The 6,132-nt window shown below is 37.8% G+C and overlaps 1 pseudogene; it reads right to left on the bottom strand.

Moving 5' to 3' along the window:
* Window positions 1-3,588: 3,588 nt before the first annotated feature.
* LOC107474406 (uncharacterized) lies at window positions 3,589-5,738 on the bottom strand (annotated as a pseudogene).
* Window positions 5,739-6,132: the final 394 nt, after the last annotated feature.

Below are 6,132 nucleotides of genomic sequence, written 5' to 3' on the forward strand. Positions count from 1 at the left end.
ATGGGACATGTACAAATTGCGGGTAACTTACCTTTTCCCGCCTTGGACTTAGATCTCGTCTCAGAAGCCGAAGTCTCCTACAAGGCTGGGGACACCAGAGCCATGCTTCAACGGAGTGATCAGTACGTCCCTAACAGGAAATATATCAGACCTCCAGCAACCACTACCAGCCAGCCTACAGAACTGGTTGACGACATTCCTTCTTCCACACCACAAGCACCTTCAATAAATCAGCTGCTCCATCAGATACTTGAGAAGTTGGACCGGCAAGAATAGAAAGTGAAGCTAAGAGAGCGCCATAACTAGCGCCGATTCACATACCTCAAGGAGCTACTCACAGGAGACCACAGACATGACAAAGACCCAGACACCCCGGACTCCACTTCATTTATCAGCACAGAGAGCCATGACGGCCCCGACTGTGGAGATACTGCTACCAGCCCCACTTTTTTCCTAACAGATGGCACCGAGGACAGTGCAAAGCCTTAAGTGTGGGGAGGTCGATCAGTACCTGACTTCCGGAGGTAATTTCTCTTTCCTAACACCAATAAAGTAGGATATTTAGTTATTTTTCTTTTGATTATGATAGGATAGGTTGCATAATAATAATTAGTTACATGCATGTTCTATTTGGTTGAAAAATAATAAGTTTCTTTGTAAGATTCTATTTTTGAAAATTTTCACTAATTTAAATAAAAACTTTTTGTGAAATTTGTTTGAAGTTTTATTTGGAACATGGTTTTTGAGCTTAGAACACACAACCCGTGAGATTTTGAGCCTAATTACATGGTTACACTATTTAACCATAAATATTTTATTCTTGTGTGTCTACTTCTATATGATTGAAATTTATATTTTGTTTCATCCTATATGTCCAATGTTTAATGTGTTATATGCATGCATATGATTGAGACCATTACTTGTTTAGCTCACTTATCCCAAATAAGCCTACCCTTTAAATCACCCTTATCAGCCACTTTGAGCCTTTTAAATCTCATTTGTTCTATATCTTATCACATCACTAGCCTTAAGTAGAAAAACAAATTAATTATCCCAAATAGAATCTTTGGTTAGCTTAAGATAGAGATTGTGTGTTAATTAAGTATGGAAAAACTATGGGAAAATGGGTTAATAAGAGAATGTGTTACGTTCTTACTTTAATAAAATATTGGGAATTTGGATGCCTACTCATGTAAAACAAAAAAATTAAAAATCCATATGCACTGATATGTTATTTTAGCTTTTATGTCTTTATTGAAAAAAAAATAAAAAAAAATCCAAAAGTATTCAATAGATAAATAAATAAATAAGGGGACAAAATTACCCCAATTCTAAGTCAAGTTAAGCTCCAAGATCAATGCATATGTGATAAAAATTAAAAGAGAAGTTGATGCATGAGTATGTAATGCAAAAGTGAGAAATTTTGGGTAGCTAGGCATGATTCTAAAGTTATAGAGAGTGTATGTATACTAGGTGAGAGCTTAGGTTAGTCAAAGATTCATATTTTAGCTCACTTAGCCATATATATATATATATATCCTCACCTTTACCTTGGCCCCATTACAACCTTGAAAAGACCTCATGATGTTTGCATTGGTACATTAAATATTGTTGACCTTGAAAAGACCACATGATGTTTACATTGGTACATTAAATATTGTTGATTGGTTAGGAGAAGAACAAAATTTAGAAAGCATGATTAGAAAAGGATAGAGTGATTACCCTATACACTAGAGTGACTAGAGTGCATATACATCATCAGTGAGGGTTCAATGCTTAATTCTATGTTCCCTTCTTTCATGAGCTGTCTTCTTACAAGTTTACTTGTTTTTACTGTATAGTTTAAATTAGTGGAATTTGATTTATGTTTATCTTAAAGAACTTATTTGTTTTTAACCAAGAAGACAAAATCATATAGTTGCATTCATATATATATATATATATGTTGCATTGCATTACATGAGTCTTACATTTCCCTACTCACTCATTTTATCTCCTTAAAACTAAGCATGAGGACATGCTAATGTTTAAGTGTGGGGAGGTTGATAAACCATTATTTTATGATTTATATTGTATTTAATTGAGTGGTTTCATCAAGTCTTTACCCACTTATTCATATGATTAGCATGATATTACAATTCCTTCCCAAAGTTGTTCTATGGTTGAAAACTTGCTTCCTAGAGATCTTTTTATTGTGTATTTTAATTCTCTATTATACCATTCGATGCTGTGATCCGTGTGTTAAGTATTTCAAGCTTCATAGGGCAGGAATGGCTTAGAGAATGGAGAGGAAGCTTGCAAAAATGGAAGGAACACAAGAAACCAAGGAGATGACCAGCGAACACCGATGTGGATGCACGGCTCATGCGACCGTGCGAAATGGAGAAAATCGCAGTGACACGTTCGCATGCCTGACGCAAACGCGTAGATTGGAATCTGTATGAATGACGCGAACGCGTGGACGACGCGTACGCGTGACAAGGAAAACCCTGAATGACGCACACGCATGGATGACGCGTACGCGTGACATGCGCGATCTGCAAAAATAACAGAAATTGCTGGCGCGATTTTGGGCTGAGTTTTGACCTAATTTTTGGCTCAGAAACGCAGACTAGAGCCAAGGAACATGCAGAGACTCAACACAGATTCTCATTAGGATAGTTTTTAGTTTTTAGATATAATTTTATTCCTCGTCTAGGTTTTTCTTCACATTCATAGTTCTTAAAAATTTTTTTTTTGCTGGTTGCTTTTGATTTGGATATTGAGAAGAGTTGTTACCTCCGCCAAGACTTCATTATTCTAGTTTGTTTCTCTTGTCTCTTACTCTTCCATATCCTTAATCCTTGTTCAGAGTTACAATTGGATTATTTTTAGAATTTATTAATACAATAACCATTTTTATTTTTAATTGATGTTTTTTATTATTGTCTATCATCTTTTCCTTTTATTCCCTTTTTAATTCTGTGAAGTTTACATTCATGATAATGGAGTAGTTCCCTAACTTGATTGGAAGTTGATTAAAAGGAGAACCTTGAGTTAGAACACTCAAGTGATAATCCTAATGGATATTTAATGACTAACAATTCTAGTCTCTAACTCTAATCCTTCCTTAGGAGAGGATTAGGAACTGAGGGTATAGTTGGTTGGTTAGTTACTTGACTTTCCCTTATTAAGTAAGGGATGACAAAGTAGACAACAATCCTTTAGAATTACACTTGGGAAAAATCCAACAAGGATAGAACTTCTAATTAATCTTCTCCCGGTCAAGATTTTTATTTGAATTACATAAATTCTCTTATTTTTTTCTGTTTATCAAACTGAAAAATTTCTTGGAAAACCTCTGACCAATAAGCTGCACTCTTTTGTCAACTCGTTGGGAGACAACCTAGGATTCATACTCCCAATATTTTATTCTAATTTTGTGACAACACTTCTAAATTGATAAGTGGATCTTTGCTGGTCAAGAACTGTACTTGCAACGTTCTTCTTACATTAATTTCTTAATCGGCCAATTTCCGCCACGTCAACCTCCTTCCGGGTTAACTTACTCATCGGTAAAGAAATTTCAGAAAATTCCTTAATGAATCTTCAGTAATATTCGGCCGAACCCAAGAAACCTCTAACCTTTATTACCATAGTCGGCCTCTCCCATTCCATCACCACCTCCACTTTCGAAAGATTCACTGCTATCCCTCTGTTACTCACCACGTGGCCTAAGAACTTCACCTCTTCCTTCCAGAACTCACACTTAGATAATTTCGCGTACAATTTATTCTCTTTCAAGATTTGCAACACAATCCTCAAGTGCTCTTCATGTTCTTCTGCCATCTTTGAGTAAACTAAGATGTCGCCTATGAATACCACCACGAATTTGTCCAAAAATGGATGAAACACTCTGTTCATGTAATCCATGAACACAGCAGGTGCATTCGTCAACCCAAAGGATATCATCACAAACTCGTAGTATCCATAGCGCATCCTAAATGCAGTTTTCAGAATGTCATCCTCCTTCACCCTTATCTGATGGTAATCGAATGCTTAATCAATTTTGAAAACAATCCAGCTCCTTGCAGCTGATCCATTAAGTCATCTATCCTCGGCAATGGATACTTATTCTTCACAGTCACTTTGTTTAACTCTCGGTAATCTACGCAGAGTCGTATACCTCCATCCTTCTTCTTCACTAATAAAACTGGCACTCCCACGGAGACACACTTGGTCGAATGAACCTCTTGTTTAGAAGCTCTTCGAACTGAGTCTTAAGTTCAGCTAGCTTTATTGGAGCCATTCTGTACGGCAAAATCGACACTGGTCCAGCTCCCGACACCAATTCAATAGCAAATTCAATCTCCCTTTGAGGTGGGAATTCAGGAATATCTTCTGGGAACACTTCTGGAAACTTCCTAACTACCAGAATTTGATCTAACCTACATTCATCACCTAATGCATTCGCAGCTAACAATATATAACCCTGACACTCTTCTCTACTAAAGTTCACCAACACAAAGTTCAGGTAATAACCCTCAGCTACTACTACTTCACCTTCCCCTTTTGGCAAAATTGGAATTGATCGCTCAAAGCAATCCAGTAAAACCCGATTCTTTGTCAACCAATCAAACTCTAAAATCATCTCCAACCCAACCATTGGCAAACAGATTAAATCATGAACAAATTCTCTATCCTCAATCTTCAAGGTTAATTCCCTACAACCTGATTTAGTCACAAATGTTTGGTACGGGGTATGCACATGTAAATCAAAAGCTGATTCTGGCATTTTCAGTCCTAGATCCTCAACCTTATCAAATGTAATGAAGCAATCCCTCACCATGTAACTAGGCAATCCACAATTGAAGCAACCACCTATACCCAACTTGCATGAGTCATTCGGATGAAAACGCTCACAACGATCACAAGTTAAATTCAGAGATGTCTTACTCTGATTACCTCTTCCTCTCGCTTGGTGATACTGATCAAAAGTGGGTATCCTAGTGTTGCCTTGACCTTGAGATACATGTCCTCCCCTCTTAAAGTTTTGAGCTCTTGGTTGAAAGTATTTTCCATATTCATGGTTGTTATTTCCTCCACAAATCTCTCTTGCTGATGCCACTTTCTTCGCATACTTTTCCACAACCCTTGCCTTGTTCACAAGCTCAGAAAAGTTCTAAATCTCCAAAGGAGCTACAACCGTCATGATGTTATCCATTAAACCTCCTTGGTATTTTATACATTTCCAAATTTCATAGGACTCCGGGGCACCTTGACATACCCTAGAGAACCTACAGAGCTCCTCGAACGATTAGTATAATCAACCACGGACAACGAGCCTTGCTTCAGCCGCATAAGCTCTAACTCTTTAGCTTCTCTCACTGCCTCTGAGAAATACTTCCTATAAAACACCTTTGAAACACATCCCAAGGAATTTTTGCATTCGGAACTCGCAGCAATTGGTATTCTCCTTGCCACAAATGTTGTGCCTTTCCTATCAATTGATAGGTCGCAAACTCTATGTATTGGTTAGCCAGGACACGCTGAGTCTGTAATACGCACCCCATAGCTCGAAACCAATTGTCTGCTTCAGTGGAGTTTGTTGTTCCTTGAAAAGTTAGCGAGTGAACCATGAGAAACAAAGCTAGGGTCATTGGAGTTCCTCCCAAATTATTACCATCTGCTTCTCCATTTCTATTTTTGTTTCCATTACCATTCCCAGCCAGTTGACCCATCCTTTCCACGGCTTGCATGGTCGCAGAGCGTTGGCTTGCATGTTATTTGCCAAATTGGTCATCGCCTCCATGAACTCGGCATGGTTGTCGGCCAGTTGGTCATTCTCATTTCCTTATCAATAGCCTAGTGCTTCAATTATCCCAAAAAGGCACTCACAAACAAGAATGCTATGCAATATCAAGCAGCTAACCAAAATAGCATGAAAGAAAAAGACACAAAGTATGCAATGAAGCACAATCGGTCCATCCCTAAGGCTCACGAGGATGAACCACTCTGATACCACTAAATGTAACACCCTAATTACCCTAAGCCTTACCTCATGCCGTAAAGCAAATGATAATTAAAGATCATGAGAATTCTAAGGTGTATACAATAATATATATAGAAAGAGATAGTAACTCTAGAAGCCTG

Source organism: Arachis duranensis, chromosome 2 (assembly GCF_000817695.3).
Source record: "Arachis duranensis cultivar V14167 chromosome 2, aradu.V14167.gnm2.J7QH, whole genome shotgun sequence".
NCBI lineage: Eukaryota > Viridiplantae > Streptophyta > Magnoliopsida > Fabales > Fabaceae > Arachis > Arachis duranensis.